Source organism: Lepidochelys kempii, chromosome 2 (genome assembly GCF_965140285.1).
Source record: "Lepidochelys kempii isolate rLepKem1 chromosome 2, rLepKem1.hap1, whole genome shotgun sequence".
In the NCBI taxonomy this organism is placed as follows: domain Eukaryota; kingdom Metazoa; phylum Chordata; order Testudines; family Cheloniidae; genus Lepidochelys; species Lepidochelys kempii.
Window position 1 is genome coordinate 137,253,087 of NC_136381.1, and position 18,463 is coordinate 137,271,549.

Sequence of the window (18,463 nt, forward strand, 5' to 3'; positions counted from 1 at the left end):
CCAAACTGCAATGAATGGGAGCCAGGCGCCCAGACAGAGTCCAGGCAGCAGAGCACAGAATGAGGAGGAAAGGAGAGGATCTGCCAAGGACGGGAAACACTAACCCCTCTGGAGGGAAGGGGCCCTCCCTGCCATTTTCTTAACCCCCGGGCCTGTTCCCAGCTCTGCTCACCCCTCCCCTATTTTCAGCAGTTCCACCAAACTAAGGGAGTAGGTCGAAACCACAGGCCACTCCTGCTCCTGCAACAGAGAAGTAGGATGGTGACCTACCCGGAAGTGGGCGGTGTCCTTCCCTCGGCGCATGGTAAAAACGCTTGGCCCTGTCCTGCACCCACTAGGAGTGGGGTTGCGGGAGAGAGAGAGCCTGTTAGGTAGGGACCTTCCCACCACACCCAAACTGGCTCCAGGGCCCAGGTCCTCCATGGGTTGGATAGGAAAAGCCCAAAACCACAGGGTCCTCCTGCACAGGCAGGGTTTGTAACTGGGACAGTGTCTGTGGGGAGAGGAGACCCTGCCCTGCATGGGACAAACACCCCCTCTTGGGGGTCCCAGATAACATGGGAGAAATGCTAGGCAGAAAAGGAGAGAGGGTGACTTCTGCTGCTGCGAAGGGGAAGGACGGGATGCAGTGGAGAGAGAAGGCTTAATGTGCCCCCCTCCTCTGTAAAGAACCCCAGGGCAGAAGGGGCCTCACCCTGCCCCTCCCAGAGATGCCCTCAGCTCCATCAGTTTCAGGGCACCATGGCAGTCAGGCCACCCCCGCAACATCATCAGGGGTCCAGGAGGCTGGAGCTCCCCTAACTCCGCCTAGAATGCCCTGCACCAGGCATGGCTGTGCCACACCCACTGGTGTCAGTGGGGCTCACGTAGCTGAGGACTGACAACTTAGTGAACCAATGGCACAGGGTGTTACTAGCCCCCCCGCCCCAGTCACTCTCCCTTTCCCTTGGATCTCCCCTCACCAGTACTGTGGGAGCCTCCAGCCTCAGGGCTCTCACTCCTCGGAGGTGCTGCTGGCCCCTTGGGTGTAGGTGGAGCTGCTGGTGCTAGAGCAGGTGTCAAGGTTCCTCCCCCACTCTGAACTCTAGGGTACAGATGTGGGGACCTGCATGAAAACCTCCTAAGCTTACTTTCACCAGCTTAGGTTAAAACTTCCCCAAGGTACAAATTAATTTTATCCTTTGTCCCTGGATCTCCACTGCCACCACCAAACTCTAACTGGGTTTACTGGGAAACGTAGTTTGGACACTTCTTTCCCCCCCAAATCCTCCCAACCCTTGCACCCCACTTTCTGGGAAAGGTTTGGTAAAAATCCTCACCAATTTGCATAGGTGACCACAGACCCAAACCCTTGGATCTGAGAACAATGAAAAAGCATTCAGTTTTCTTACAAGAAGACTTTTAATAGAAGTAAAGAAATCACCACTGTAAAATCAGGATGGTAGATACCTTACAGGGTAATTAGATTCAGAACATAGAGAATCCCTCTAGGCAAAACCTTAAGTTACAAAAAAGACACACAGACAGGAATAGTCATTCTATTCAGCACAGTTCTTTTCTCAGCCATTTAAAGAAATCATAATCTAACACATACCTAGCTAGATTACTTACTAAAGTTCTAAGACTCCATTCCTGGTCTATCCCCGGCAAAAGCAGCATACAGACAGACACAGATCCTTTGTTTTTCTCCCTCCTCCCAGCTCTTGAAAGTATCTTGTCTTCTCCTTGGTCATTTTCGTCAGGTGCCAGCGAGGTTACCTTTAGCTTCTTAACCCTTTACACGTGAGAGGATTTTTCTTCTGGCCAGGAGGGATTTTAAAGGGGTTTACCCTTCCCTTTATATTTATGACAGCAGGGGTCGCCCATCTCCTCCCCTAGGCAGGCTGGGGCCTCTTCAGTGGCCAGGCAGAGGGGTGGCTTGTCCTGGGCTCTGGCGCTGGCTCCTGGATCTTCTGCTTCCTGGAGAGGAAGCCACAGAGCCGCCTTGCCCAGCTTCTGTCCCGTCCTGGCTCCCTCCTGCACAGATGCACCCTGGGCCACCTCCATTTTGCCCCAGAAGATGCCTCAGGGCCTCCTCTGGGAGCTGGTGTCTCCCTCCTCCAGAATGCCAGGCACATCCACCGCTTGGCCTGGCCACAAGCTACTTCCCCTCCAGTGGGGACAGAGGGGCTGCTCTCCTCCTGGGGAAGCTGGCAGCTGCTTCCCACTGGCTCTGGAGCGAGCTGCACAGCCTTCTTCTGCAGCATTTGCCTGAGCCTCTCCATCATCAGCCTGAGCCTCTCTATCCTGGAACTGAGTGGGGAGAAGCCATGAGTCTGGGGTCAAGGCAGGCTCTCACTAACGGGCCTGTCTGCTCTGTCCCCCTGTTTCTGCCCCCTCACTGCACGCCCCACCACGGGGCACAGGGGCTACAATCTACACATGCTGGCAGGAGCTCACAGCACAGGCTGCTCCCAAAGCTCCCTCTCCCTACTGAGGCACTGTGACACAGGGGGAGTCTCATCTGTTCAGAGCAGTGGGGTTTTCAGTCTGTTTGGACAAGCAGCTCCCTCCTCCCGCCCAGGCTACATGCCCTCTCTGGCTAGAGAAAGACCAGAACCCGGGAAGGAGTCTGAGTTTGCCCTGGGAACTTGTCCCCAGCTAAACTTCACAAGGTCCCAGTCATATGAGGTATGAGTCCCCCTCAGTTCCCACTGAGTTCAGTGCAGTAGTGGGTGTTCAGCAGCTGCTGGGGTCTGACCCCCCAGAGACTCCAACAAGGGAAGGGCTGGGAGCCCTATTGCTGGGCTGGAGATGGCTCTGGAGAACACCCTGCAAGAAACACGCTGCCCGGGCCCAGAACGAAGGGCTGCAGGGGGCTGTGTTAGCCAACCTAGACTCACTGGGAGGAGATCCCCCCTCCTCCTCCCACCATTTCTGCCTCTCCCCAAGCAGAACGGGAAAGCCTCTGAGGAAATGCTACCTGCCACTCACTAGGTCTAGATGGCGCAGTGCTGGGTGGCAGATGCTCAGAGTTGATCTATTCCTGGCCCTCTTCCTCGCTCTCCCGCACCAAGGTGGGCTGAAAAGGGAGCTGCACAATGCCCTGCCAGCAAGGAGACCGACAGTGGCTGTGAAAACAAAATCATGTTTTATTGCCAAGGCATGGTTAAACTCAGGCTAGCAGCCGGGGTCCAGAACACTGACATACTGTGGGCAGGACGCCTCCCGTCTCAAGGTCTCCTAGCACCTCACACACATTCCTGAAGCCTGACAAGCCAAGGGCTGTAGGGGAGGGACTCCAACCACACTGACAGAAAACTGTGGCCTGGGCAGGGGAAGCCACTGCCTCAGGGTCACACTGGGAGTCAGTGACAGAGCCAGGGATGGAGCCCAGGAGCCCTGTGTCAGGCCCCTACACTAACCACTAGAGGAACGTTCTTTTCCAGAGCTGGCAATTGCAAGCAGGACCCTGTTCCCAGTCTCCCTGGCTCTGAGAGGGAGTGTGACCGGCTGGAGAGACTGAGGCAGGGGATTGAGGGTCAGGACTCCTGGCTTTCAGTGGCCATTTTCCTATTGACTTATGGGGCCTTGGCAAGCCATTCCCCCGCTCTGTGTTTCAGTCCCCAGCAGTAAAACAAGGATCTAATACTTACTCACTATTGTAAAGTGCTGAGATTTACCCAGGAAAAGTCGTTCTGTAAGTGCTATGCAGCACTGGACCCTCATCGGTCAGATCCAAATTCCTAGAGTTTAGATCTGGGCTTTCAGTTCAATCCTGTACGGAGTGAGGAGCCCAGCCCTAGACCTTGGATTGAGGATCAGCCCTTCTTGGGGTGGGAATTGAGCTAGGAGGCTTTTCTGTCCCTTGCCAGGTGGATTAATAATAGAGGGTTTTTAAAATATGAACTGGGTTTTTCAAATTAAACTCACCATGGGTTTTTTCGTTAAAAATAAACCTGCTTCAAATTCAGTTTGAATTTGACAATCTATGTTAAGGCCTAAATTTGTTATAATCTCTTAAAATAATTTCAAGAGAATAGAAAGAAATCCATCTTAAGTAGTACATGTTTACTGCCAAGTTTTAAGGAGAGTCAAACGACTGAAGCACCCGGAACCAGAGTTCGTGGAAGTGCTAGAACAGCTTTAGACAGCAGTAGCCCTTCCTGTGAAAGTGCAGAAGGAATAGTTTCTTCCTTTCAGTTTATTCATCTAGTTCAGTTCAATGACTAGTTAACTGAATTTAAAAAGAACACTGGGAGTTGACAAAGAAGGCAAACTTGTTTTCTTCCTTCAATCTAGGAATAAACACTAGGTGTGAGGGGATGAGATCTACCCATTGAAAAATCTGGAAGAACATGGTGACCAGAATGTATCAATTCAGTTCACTAACTACAGCTAATATTTCCTTTCTTTAAGAAATCGGGTCGTTTTAAATGCAAAACATTTTTGATGAATGTTTTTTTCTTATGCTTCTCTTTCTGGCTCGGCCACAGCATTGCTGTGTAAACACCTCTTGCTCTTTACCTCAGTTTCACCACCTCTGTTTGGGATAGAGACACTTCTCTAACTCCTAGCAGTAGTGCGATTTGAGTAGGTCATGAGTGTTAGACACCTTTGGGCTCCAAATGACAACGGGTGATTTATCAAGAATCCCTTATGATTTCCTGCTTCTCCCCCATCCAGAGCCAATATCACATCTTTGGGTTTTGAAATTCTCAGCACCCCTCAGTCTCCTGCTGCCTTCAATTGTTCCTCAGATTTAGAGGCTTGGACGCTAGCAGGACTGGAATTTGTTTCTGGTTTCCTCTCTGTGTCTAGTCAATGAGGGTCTCAGTCTGGTCTCCTAAATTCAGAATCCCAGAAGTAGACATCTGGGTGGATTGATTTAAATCATTGATTTTAATCATGTTTTGCATTTGTACTTTTTTGTTATTTTCCTCATGATAGGTTGATTCTCATTAGTTGAGAATCATTAAAAAATGTTGATTTGCAACTAAATATAGTCTTTACACTAAATATGGTGCTTTTTCTTTTGCTAACCATGATGGTAAAGTATATCTATGTACATTTATGTAAGCAGTTATGTGGCTTAATTTACATTTCTTGTGTCTACTTTTTACATTTTAATAATGTTGGAAAATGGCAAACGATGCATTTATTTCCAAGACTATGATGGATTTTTTACTTATGATTTGTCCACGCACTATTTCGATGAAAATTCAAATGCACTTAAAAATGCACAAAAACAGCATTTTCAATTGGTTTATTAATTGAACAAAACTACCTTAAATGTGCTGGATACATAAGAACAAAAAAATTTACCGAAACATATTTTTCATTTAAAACTAACTGATTTAAGGAAGTATCTGCAGTTAGTGAAATGAACTGATTGTATTTGGTCATCGTCTCTCTCAGATTTTAGAACTAATAGGTCTGACCCCCGCACGTCTAGTATTTATTTATAGACTGGAAGAGGAAAACAAGCTTTCCTTCTTTTTCCACTCCCAGTCAGTTTCTGAAATTTGAATGAAATTGTTATTGAACTGAACTAGCTGAATCAACTTAAATTAAAAAAAATATTCTTTCTGTGCCTGCAGAAGAGGCTACTGCTGTCAAAAGCTGGTTTACCATTTCAATAAACTCTGGTTCCAGCCAAAGACTGCCATGAGTTCAGTGGTTTGATTACCATTAAAACTTACTTTATTACTTAATTTAAATGACTTTACTAAGCTATTGCAAGTTTAGGCATTAACATGGGTTGTCATAATTTCAAATTTAATCTCCAATAGATTTGTTTTTCCAAAAATAAACCTGTTTTTAATTTAAATAAAAATAATCCAATTTAACTTTTAAAAAATCCCTCTTTGGGTTTCTTGGTTTTGAAACAAGCATTGATTTTTATTCATCTTGATTTTAGGAGAACTACTACATTCATGAGAATCATAAACTGCTCATATGCCATTGAAGGAGAGAAGGCAGCAAAAGTCATCATATCAATAATTTGTTATGAATTAGTGACTCAGTCTTAAAAGAGACTAACTAGAGGGTTGGACACTTGTTTGTTTATGTAGGGCCAGTTTCTACCTCTGAACCAGTAGCAATTGCACTGGATAATGCTGTAAAACCTACATTTTATTGTCAAATCGTCTAAGCCATTCCTCTTCTGCTCTTCTTGGTTTATAAGTTTCAGATCAACAAAATCTTCCCCTTGACAGTCAGTCACTGCCCATGTGGCTCTGCAGGCAGAGTAGCCTGAGCAGTACCATTGTGACATCCAAGGTAATTCAGCCACCCATCACTCACTCACTCCAATAACCCTGACCTTAAATCCTAACCCTACGGCCTCTGCCTTGGTCATCTCTCCCATTGAAACCTGCAGGATCATTTGCTGATTCCTTTTAACCAATGGGGTTTAATGATGCAAATCATCTGCACAGGATTAGCATTGACTGGCTAAGTTAACTCTGATGTCACAATGTGCCTCTACCTGCAGCACCAACTAAATGGGCACAGTGTGGAGATCAAGCTTTCCTGGTGGCAGTGGTTCCCAGTTGTCACTAAAATCAACAAAAAGAAAATCAAGTGACTTCAAGTGAGCTCTAGCTCACGAAAGCTCATGCTCAAATAAATTGGTTAGTCTCTAAGGTGTCACAAGTCCTCCTTTTCTTTTTGCGGATACAGACTAACACGGCTGCTACTCTGAAATAAAATCAACAAGGTTCTTTCCACCAATGCCTAGAAATTCCCTGAAATTTTGGAATCAATACGACGTAGTCTTCAAAAATTACCGCATTACAGACTGACAAAGAAATGCCATTGAATTGTGCTTTAGACCTCACTGCTCTCAGCCAACAATGACTTGAATTTCCTCCCTTTTAACTCCGTAATAACCCCCAGCTCACCCACTCAGCATGGAGACTCTCAGGGACTGGAGGCTGAGCATTCTCAACAGGTGGCCAGAAGACAGCACTAGTCAGGACAGGAGATCACTCTGGTGGAGATCTCTGTCAGTGCACTATTCCACCCCACCTCATTGTGAGGGCCTCCTACAATGACAGCTGGAGAACAGCCCCACCTGCCTCAGGAAGAAGAGCAGCAGAGAGAAATGGAACAAGAGAAGAGAAAAGAAAAGACATGAGGAAGGGAGGAAAAGAGAAGCAAAAAATGGACAAATTCCAAACGCCTCAGTGAGTCATAGGTTTCAAGGTCAGAAAGATCCACTCTGACCATCTAGTCTGTATAACATGGGCCATAGAACTTCCCTCAAAATAATTCCTGTTTGAATTAGAGCGCATATTGTAGAAAAACAGCTAGTCTTGATTTTAAAAATGCTAGTTGTGGAGGATCCATCACAACCCTGGGTGAATGACTTCAAATCCTGACTGTTAAAAATGTTTGCCTTATTTCCAGTCTGAATTTGTCTAGCTTCAACGCGCAGCCATTGGATCTTGTTATACCTTTGTCTGCTCAAATGAAGAGCCCATTAGCAAATAGTTGTTCCCTTATGTTCATCTTTTAACCCTCTCTTTGTTAAGCTAAATAGATTGAGCTCCTTGAACCTATCTTTATAAGGCATGTTTTCTAATCCTTTAATCTTTCTTGTGGCTCTTCTCTGAACCCTCTCAAATTAATCAGCATCTGTCTCAAATTGTGGACACCAGAACTGGACACTATATTCCAGTAGTGGTCGCACCAGTGGCCGGTACAGAGATACAGAACCTCTCTACTTCTACCGGAGATTCCGCTATGGATGGGTCCCAGGGTCGCATTTGCCCTTTTGGCCAAAGTGTCTCAGTGGGAGCTCATGGTCAGTTGATCATCCACCATGACCCCAAGTCTTTTTCAGGGTCACTATTTCCCATGATAGAGTCCCCCTCTTGTACATATAGCCTATATTTTTTGTTCCTAAAGGGAAACTTTACATTTGGACATATTAAAATATATGTTATTTGCTTGTGCTCCGGTAACTAAGCAATCAAGATGGCTCCATATGAGTGACATGTCCTCTTCATTATTTACCACTCCCCCGATCTTTCTGTCATCGGCAGATTTTACAGTGATGATTGTATATTTGCTTCCAAGTCACTGATCAAAAGTTTAGGTCGTATACATCCAAGAACCAATCCCTGCAGGACCCTACGAGAAAGACACCCGCTTGATAATGATTCCTTATTTAAAATTACATTTTGAGACCTATTAGGTAGCCCGTTACTAAGGGGCGGAGTCCGAGTTGGGACATTTTTCTGACAACTTTACTTGTGTTTTCCGAACCTAGAACTCGGCTGGCAACGTATGGATCAGGCTGAATTGGTTCCAACCTCACTGAGAATCTTACCTTCTACACAGGGGATATCTGCTTTCTGCAAAATCAACACCGAAAGGAGAAACACTTCCAAAGAAGCTCCTCCTTAGCACTCAGGTGCATGAACACAAATCCTCTCTTAGTCCTCTGGGAGAGACTACGAGAAGGAGGCTTGCTGCAGCAAGGCTACAGGGGTCTCCCAGGTTCCCCCTGCCCTGCATCCCTGTCCTGCCTGGCTGATGTCAAGAGAGCTCTGTGAGGTCACAGCCTCCTCACCACCTCTGCCCAATAGGCTGAGTTCCTGCCAAAGGCCCCTGTGAAGTCACTGCCACACCCACCTCTCCCTTGCAGGGCTGATGTCTGCCCCCGGACAGCCCAGTAGGATGTTTGAGCTGCTCCCCACCTCACCCCACATGCTCATTATTGATTCTGGGCAGCAAATAGGCTACCCAGAGTCTGTTCCTCACCCCACACTGAGTTTTTCATAGATTCATAGATTTTCTTTTAGGCCATTAGATCTCCTAATGAGGCCTCTATTTCACAAACCATGAAATTTCACACCCTTACCCCCATATTAAGCCCAATAGCTTGTGTTTCACTAAAACACGCCTTCCAAAAAGGCAGCCAAGTGTGATGTGAGGCCATCAGGAAACAGAGAATCCACCTCTTCCCTAGGCAATTTCTTCCACTCATTAATCTCCCTCACTCCTAGATTAGGACTGGGCATTTGCTGTATTCAGATGTGTTGTTTGAATGGGCTGACTTGTCCTCATCATTATTTACCACGACACCAATCTTTGTGCCCCCTGCAGACGTAACCGGCTGTGATGCGATATTGACTTCCAGATGGTTGGTGTAAATGCTGAAGACAGTTAGTGGCTGAGAGTCTGTTCACCCCCCGCCGTCTCCCAGGCACCACACACCCACTCCCCGCTGTAGTACAGGAAAAGGGCATCCAGCCCTACTCTCATATGCTTTCAAAAACACGCTTAGCAGCAGTTTCAACTATGGGGTTATGAACCACGCATGGGGGTCCCCTGTTAACAAACACTCTTCACATCTAGCGTGTCAACAGGCTGCAGTTCTATGCATCTGAGTTTCCCACCTTCTAAACTGGTATGAGAAACCCACCTTGATGATCTTCATTTAAAATTGGGGAAACTGTATGGCACAGGGAAATGAAGTGACTTGCTTGTGGTCACACAGTGATTGAATGGAAAAGCCTGGATGAGAACAATGTATTTGTTCTGGTTCCCAGACCAGGCCCTGGTCCCTTGTGTTCCTTGCCTCTCTGGTCTAAAATTCAGGAAGCATCTTACTGGATGCTTTTTCTTCTTCTCCATTTTGCTTAGCTCCACATCCCCAGCGAGGAAGGATTTTTTGTACCCAGCTGGCTCTAACATATGTGGTTATTGTCACAGACTGAGTCCCCCTGGTGGACACTTATCAGACTGCACCAATTGGACCCAACCTCTGGATCCAGCTCTGTGGATCTTTTCGGGGGATGCGGGTGGGGGAGGGTTTGCTGATTGTTCCATCGGGAGGAAGTCCTGTTGGGAGGGCAGGGGAGCAGAGAGATGGGGGAGAAAGCGATAGGGTGTGCGTCTGGAGGTCCAGACAGAAGGGCTGCAGCAAGAAGGCCCTCACAGATTGAAGTAGCGGAGAACCTGCCTGAAGCCTGGGAAGGACAGAGCTGGGGATCAGGGACACCCCAGGACAGGAGCCAGGAGGAGCACTGCGCTAGGGTGGATTCGCATGAGAAGGACAAATCGGAGCTGGATCAAGTATCAGTGCTGACCAGAGCTGTATGGGGCCGTGAGTACTGGGGCTTGTGACTTTGCATTGGGAATCAGGAGGGAGGCTGTTAGCTAGTTAAGTGGGGAGGTTGTCGCATGTCGCTCTGTGGGGCTTTGCAGAGAGCAGCAGAAGACGACACTGGAGGGGTTTGTTGGGGAAACTTTACTGGCGCCAAAGACGACCAGGAGCACCCAAGACTCACCACTGGACAGGAACTTTGCCCAGGACTCCTGAACTCTGTGTGCAGACACATTGCTCGGTGTCAGCCCTTTCAGAGTGTGGTACCACTGGGCCTGTAGGGCCTTGTGTTGAATGTAACCCTGTTTTACTGCTTCCCCTATCTTTGCCCCTGTTGCTTTTCTCCTCTGTAAATATCAGTTTCCCTTTCCTGTAGGCATTGTACTCTTCCAATGTGTGTGTGTGTTCACTCTATTGGAAGAGAAGGTTAAAAGACTAGGGAGGCAAGTATCAACCCTGCGCTGCATCAGAGAACATGAAGATTTTCTAGATAGAAGTCTGTTTGGTTCTTGAAGCACAATATGCTGAAGAATCAAAGAGTGCAGTGCAGAACGGGGGAGAATATTGGCAGCTTGTGACCTCCAGAAGAAGAAAGAGGAGAACCTATGTACCCCCAATGCAGATAGAGGTGCAAAACCATTTTCAGGCTCTCTGCACAGCAAATGCAAAAAAGCAAACACAATATGGGTTGCATAAAGAGAGGTATACCATGCAAGTCATAGGAGATGATGGTACTGCTCTACTCAGCGCTGGTTAGGGCTCAGCTGGAGTACTGTGTCCAATTTTGGTCACTGCTGTGTGAAAAGGATGTAGAGAAACTGGAAAGGATCCAGAGGCGAGTGACAAAAATGATCAAAGTTGTGGAATGTAAGCCATATGAGCAAAGGCTGGATGAATTGGGTATGTTTAGATTGGAAAAGAGGGAAATGATAGCAATCTTCAAATACTTGAAAGGGTTTCATAAGGAAAATAGAGAAAAATTGTTCTCTTGCCACAGAGGGCAGGACAAGAGGCAATGGGTTCAAACTATAGCATAGCGGATTTAGATTAAATCTCCAGAAATGCTTCATAACCAAGATTTTACCAATGATGATTGTATATTTGCTTCCAAATCACTGATCAAAATGTTAAATAGCATTAGCGCCAAGAACCAATCCCTGCAGGATCCTACTAGAAAGATACTTGCCTGAGAACGATTCCTCCTTTACAATTAGATTTTGAGACCTATTAGGTAGCCCGTTACTAAGGGGAAGAATCCTAGGCGGGACATTTTTCTGCCCATTTACCTTTTGTTTTCCGAGCCTAGAGCTCGGCTGGCAATGCATGGAGAAGACTGAAGAAGTTCCAACTCTCACTGAGAATCTTACCTTCTACCCAGGAGATGTCTGCTTTCTCCAAAATCAACACAGGAAGGTGAAAACTCCCAAAGAAGCTCCTTCTTAGCACTCAGGTGCGTGAACACAAATCCTCTCTTGGTCCTCAAGGAGAGACCGTGAGAAGGAGGATTGCTTCAGCAAGGCTACAGGGGTCTCCGAGGTTCCCCCTGACCTGCACCCCTGTACTGCATGTCTGATGTCAAGGGAGCTCTGTGAGGTCACAGCCTCCTCACCACCTCTGCCCAATAGGCTGAATTCCTGCCAAAGGCCCTTGTGAAGTCACTGCCACACCCACCTCTCCTTTGCAGGGCTGATGTCTGCCCCTGGACAGCCAGGTTGGATGTTTGAGCTGCTCCCCCGATCACCCCACTTGCTCACTCTTGATTCTGGGGAACAAGCAGGCTTTCCAGTAAAACAGCAGAGTCTGTACCTCATCCCGCACTGAGTTTTTCATAGATTTGTAGGCCATTAGATCTCCTCATCCAGCCTCTATTTCACAAGTCATGAAATTTCAGACACTTACCCCATATTAAGCTCAATTCCTTGTGTTTCACTGAAACCCACCCTCCAGAAAGACAACCAGTTGTGATGTGAGGCCATCAGGAAACAGAGACTCAACCTCTTCCCTTGGTAATTTGTTCCATTGGTTTGTCTCCGTCACTGTCAAAAATTCTTGCCTCACTTCTAATTTGAATTTCTCTGGCTTCAGCTGACAGCCGTTGCTTCTTGTTGTGCCTTTCTTGGCTAGACTGAAGAGCAATTTGGTACTCATTATTTTCTCTCCATGAAAGGAGTTCTATACCGAAATAAAGTCATCTCTCAAGCTACTTCTATAGCTAGGCCCCTACCAATTATAAAGGACAGTGAAATTAGCCCTGCCCTGTGAAATCCCATCTTCCCGTGCCGGCTTGGAGCATCCCGCTAGTCCGCTGGGCTGGGGACAGGACAAGATTTTCCCCTGCACAATTGCTCTCGGTGGGGCTATCAGACTCACCTGTAGACGCAGCGCATTAGTGAGGTTGGTACACCCTCAGATCTGTGCTGCAGCAGCCCCGGAGTTGGGCTCAGGGCTTTGGCCCTGGCAGCTTCTGCCCAGGCTTGGGGATTCTGCCCCCACCCGCCCCTGTTCCGGCCAGGGCTCTGGGTGCCCAGGCTCAGGGCTTCTGGCCCCTGAGGCTGCAGCCAGGGTTTGGGGCACCCAGACTCATGTCTTGAGCTCCCGAAAACTCCAGCCAGGTGCCCGGGCTTGGGGCTTCTGCCTTCCCCCTACACACACACACACTCCTGCCAGGGATCTGGGCACCTGGGTTCAGGTCTTCTGCCCGGCAGCTGCAGTGGACGCTCGAGGCTTCAGCCCCCGCGGCTGGAGCCAGAACTTGAGGCACTCAGGTTCAGGGCTGCTGCTCCGCAGCTGCAGCAGGGACTTGGGTGCCGGGCTTGAGGCTTCCACCCTCCAATTCTCTCCTGCCAGGGCTCTGGCTGCCCAGGCTCAGGGCTTACTCCCCCTGTGGCTCCTGCTGGGGCTCAGGTGCCTATTTTTCTGGGGCCCCCGAAATTGGCCGGGGCCCCTGCATTAATCTGCCAGGGAACCAGTAGCTAGGAGCCCCAGCTGAGGTGCTCCCACCAGCTGGGACCCACCTCCACATCCGGGAGCCTCCTCTCGCTTCAGGAAGGTTAGTGGCTGCTGCCTTCAGAGTCCAGCACTGAAGGCAGCACAGAAGTGAGGGAGGAAATGCTGTGACACCTCCCCCAAACAACTTTTGACCTCCCCGCATGATCCCATTTTGGGTCAGGACTCCCATGGTTTCAGCACTGTGAAATTTCAGATGTAAACATCTGAAATGGTGAAATTGACTAATTTAAAAACCCTCTGCCCGTGAAATTGACCAAAATGGTCTGTGAATTTGGTAGGACCCTAGTTATTATGGATTCCCTAGCAGCTTTGCACTCCCAGTTCACCTGAAAGACCATTGACAATTCATGCTACATGAGAAATTTCCTAGAATAAACTACCAGGATTGGGAAAAAATGAAGGAAATCAACCAAAGTCTAAGCTGGGATGGAGAGCATTCATCCAAGCAGTGTTTCAACCCCTCCCCTCCCACCAGTCTGCCTGCCGTGAAATGGGGGGATACAGAGGGGCATGGATTTCTGTTTGTGAACTTTCTAAAGACTAGGAGTACTTGTGGCACCTTAGAGACGAACACATTTATTTAGTCTCTAAGGTACCACAAGTCATCCTTTTCTTTTTGCCAATACAGACCAACACAGCTGCTACTCTGAAACCTTTCTAAAGACTGTAGGCTTTAGCACCAACCATACAGCCCAGACTCTGAATTCTTGAAAAAACATCCATTTTGGATTGTGCACAGCAGAGGCTGCTTGAAGGGGAGGGGAAGGTGGAGGAGGGAGGGTGAGGGGACAGGCTGGGCAAATGGCATGGCGTCTGCACGATATCACAGACACACACACACAACGATGCATGGAATATTATCCAGGACAGTAAATTATTTGGCCATAATTTACAAAGTCCTGAGTTTTGAAAGTACAATTTATCCAGGAAAAAAATCGGGGTGGGGGGTAGGAGAGTTGCAGTTACCAGCCTGGACTTCCAGTCTCTGGCCAGGCGCATCCCCCTCTTTAGGGTTTTCACCGGTGTCTTCTCCAAACTGCTCCTTCTGATATAATTCGACAACCACGTCCTGGCCTTCAGGGTCATTTGCAGGATCTTCATTGTTCCCAGCTGCAGCACCCCCCTCGTTATTCTGTCTGATAATGATCCCGCTATGGTTCAGCAAAATGGCATGTGTCATAATGGGCCCTCTGCTGAGAGCCCTCCATGTAGGGATAATACTCCCTTTTTCTTTTTCCTTAAGTTCTTTCCCTTGTTTCCTATGAGTTTCCCTGTGTAACCGTTGTTTGTCTGATGATATCTATTCTGCCTAGTAACAGAGCGAGAGAGAAACCGCACCCTTTTTGGTGCCACGTGCCGCCCAGGAAGTGGGCTTTGTGCAGAAATTCAGTTGGCTGTCAATGGACTGGCAGTTGGCTGACCGTTCGTTGCTCGTGTCTCAGGGACAGCTTGGGCTGAGCAATCAAGGTGCTGTTGTCTATTCCACCACTTCAGAGACAGAGGAGGTCCTTGAATTGTCCTTACCCACGCACACTGCCCGTTATAGCGGCAGCATACCGCACTCACTCTGCCCAGCGGGGGTAATTTGCTCAACCTTTTGAAGATGAGCGGAAGAGGAGGAGAGAGACACACCTTGTGAAGCGATCTTACCTTCCCCCCCACTCTTCTCTTTCTCTCCTCTTTTATTTCTGCCACTATCATTTGCTTGTTACGAACTTGGCAACTGCCAAACTTATTATCTTTGTAATTAAGGTGTTAGGTAATAAATGTTATCTGGTTTGTGTTATTTACCTGTCAGTTTTGATTTTAAATACGCCCGGTGACAGATACAGAGAGTTCGATCCTGTGAAAAGGGGTAGGATTTGAGGCCTAGGTTTCATTACTCCCCTGAATTTTATAGATTTTAAGAGACCTGTCTGTAAGACTGACAGCGCCCAATCTAGATCTGAATAGGAAGGGCACGTGCAAGGTGCATTTGCTGACTTTTTATTGGAGTCCTGGACCTTCTGATGCTGCTTCAAATGTTTCATTCTCTCTCAGCACTGAACAGCAGAATGCTTCGTGTCCAACTCTGCCAGCCGTTGGCTCTGCGACATACAGCTGTGTACTGCTGCTGCTTTGAGAGAAACTGTGGTCACAGCTAGAATCCTGCCACCTACTGATGGAAATGTTGGTGTCTTCCTCCTGCCGACTAGCTGCTCACAGGGTGGTGAGCGTTTTAAGCTACTGGAAGTTTGGAGGCTGCAGCATGTGACTTCTGGTGCACACAGGGGGAGTGGGAAGATAACAGACAGGTCAGGAAGATATGGGTACAGGGAACGGTGGGAATTGCAGTGGAGGACTATTCCGACTCGAAACCAGAAAAGCACACCGTCACAACATTCACACTGCAAAGTGGGCAGATATGGGGGTGGGCCCACTGCAAAGATGTGGGTCTTTGCAGTCCAGCTGTCCTAGGCCCCAAAGAAAAAGTTTCACAGCCTGCTTTTTAAAGTGATGTGCTCTCTAAGATGAGAAAGCCACTCCTGTGCCAGGAGCCCCAGAACACTGATCAAAACCTAACGGCTCTCAGGAATGTTGAGGACTTGGAGCGGGGATTGAGGTCAGGTGTTTATTGTTTTGCACAGATGTGTAACTCTTGTGCTGTCTAAGGCCTTGGCTACACTTGCGAGTTACAGCGCAATAAAGGAGCCCCGGGCGCACTAGCTCACTCCCCGTCCACACTGGCAAGGCACGTAGAGCCCTCTGACTCCGCGGCTACAGCACCAGTGTGGACGCCCTGATCCTATAGTGCGCTCTGATCGGCCTCCAGAAGTGTCCCACAATACCTGTGCTAGCCACTCTGGTCATCACTTTGAACTCTACTGCCCTGCCCTCAGGTGACCAACCGTCAGACCCGCCATTTAAATTCTCTGGGAATTTCGAAAAATCCCTTCCTGTTTGCTCAGCTCGGTGTGGAGTGCTGTCAGCGAATCCTTCCAGGTGATCATGCCTCCGCGCGCCAGGCAAGCCCCAGTATGGAGCAATGGCGAGTTGCTGGACCTCATCAGTGTTTGGGAGGAGGCAGCTGTCCCGTCCCAGCTGCACTCCAGCTGTAGGAATTACGATACCTTCTGGCAGATATCAAGGGACATGATGGAAAGGGGCCATGACCGGGATGCACTGCAGTGCAGGATTAAAATGAAGGAGCTGCAGAATGCCTACCACAAAGCCCGCGAGGCAAACCGCCACTCCGGTGCTGCCCCTGTGACCTGCCGTTTCTACAAAGAGCTGGACGCGATACTTGGGGGTGACCCCACCTCCACTCCGGGGACCACCATGGACACTTCAGAGCCCACTGCAACAAGGCAGGAGGAGGGGGAGGAGGAGGAGAAGCAAAGCGGGAGCGAGAGTGCTGAGGCGGAGGAAGACACCCCGGAATCCCTGCATGCATGCAACCAGGAGCTGTTCTCGAGCCATGAGGAAGGTAGCCAGTCGCCTTTACAGATGAAACCTTGAGATCTCAGCCGTCCATGTTATCACCGACCGAAAGACTCCAAAGAATCAGAAAGAGGCCATGTAGAAGCAAGGAAGACATGTTGCATGAAGTAATGCAGCATTCAAGTAATGAAAATCAAAAAGTGCAGGAGTGGCGGGAGAGTGAAAGGAGGGTCCGCCAGCAGAATGCGGATCGCCGGCACTAAAGCACGGACCGGCTGCTAAGCATCATTCAATACAGGCGCTCGTAGCAATGCAGCCGGAGCACTACCGCGCCCGCCCCCACCCCCACCCCCACAGCCCTTGCCCCAAAACTCTTTCCCTTGTGCTTCCATGTCACCTCCAACCCACTTTCCCCAACATCCGGGTTCTTACCGCCACCAGCTGCTTTCAACACCTGTAGTTTCACCACTCAGTCCTGAAAACGACAACCCTTACCCACTGCACTCAACCCCCATCACCATGCAGTATAGCCATCCTGAAGTGCAGCACTCATTGCACAGCACACCAGACAGGACATACGCAAATCTGTGATTGTACCGTTCCCCACCCCCTTGCCCTTTCTGTTTCCCAAGCAGTTGTGTCTCTTTTCAATAAATGGATTTTTTGGCTTTGAAAACATTCTTTATTATTGCATAAAGTAAAAGATACCTTAGCCCAGGAAAGCAACAGGCACTGCAAGTCAGCGTATCAAACACAGATTCCAACTAACATTGGAACCACTGCACTTCACTCCCATGCAGGGCATCAAACATTACCAGTGGCTTTCAACCTCAAATTGCTCCCTCAAGGCATCCCTAATCCTTGCAGCCCCGCGCTGGGCCCCTCTAATAACCCTGCTCTCTGGCTGTTCAAATTCAGCCTCCAAGTGTTGAACCTCTGAGTTCCATGCCTGAGTGAATCTTTCATCCTTCCCTTCACAAATGTTAGGGAGGGTACAGCACGCGGATATAACTGCTGGGATGCTGTCATTGACCAGGTCCAGCTTCCCATACAGAGAGCACCAGCGGACCTTTAAAGGGCCAAAAGCACACCCCACAGTCATTCTGCACCGGCTCAGCATGTTGTTGAACTGCTCCTTGCTGCTGTCAAGGCTCCTTGTGTAGGGTTTCATGAGCCACGGCATGAAAGGGTAAGCGGGGTCTCCAAGGATCACAATGGGCATTTCAACTTCCCCTATGGTGATCTTCTGGTCTGGGAAAAAAGTCCCAGCTTGCAGCTTCCTGAACAGGCCAGTGTTCCGAAAGATGCGTGCGTCAGACACCTTTCCGGGCCAGTCTGCGTTAATGTCAATGAAACGCCCATGGTGATCCACAAGCTCCCAGAGAACCATTGAGAAATACCCCTTCCGATTAACGTACTTGGAGACTAGGTGGGCTGGTGCCAGAACTGGAATATGCCTGCCATCTATCGCCTCTCCGCAGTTAGGGAAACCCATTTGTTCAAAGCCAGCCACAATGTCATGCACGTTACCCAGAGTCACGGTTCTTCTGCGCAGGATCCGATTAATGGCCCTGCAAACTTGCATCAACACGATTCCAACGGTCGACTTCCCCACTCCAAACTGGTTAGTGACTGATCAGAAGCTGTCTGGAGTTGCCAGCTTCCAGACTGCAACAGCCACCCGCTTCTCCACCGTCAGGGCAGCTCTCAATCTCACGTCCTTGCACCGCAGTGTGGGGGTGAGCTCACAGAGTCCCATGGAAGTGGCTTTTCTCATCCAAAAGTTCTGCAGCCACTGCTCATCATCCCAGACTTGCATGACGATGTGATCCCACCACACACTGCTTGTTTCCCGAGCCCAAAAGCGGCGTTCCATGGTGGTGAGCATGTCCATGAATGCCACAAGCAAACTCATGTCATATACATTCCTTGAGT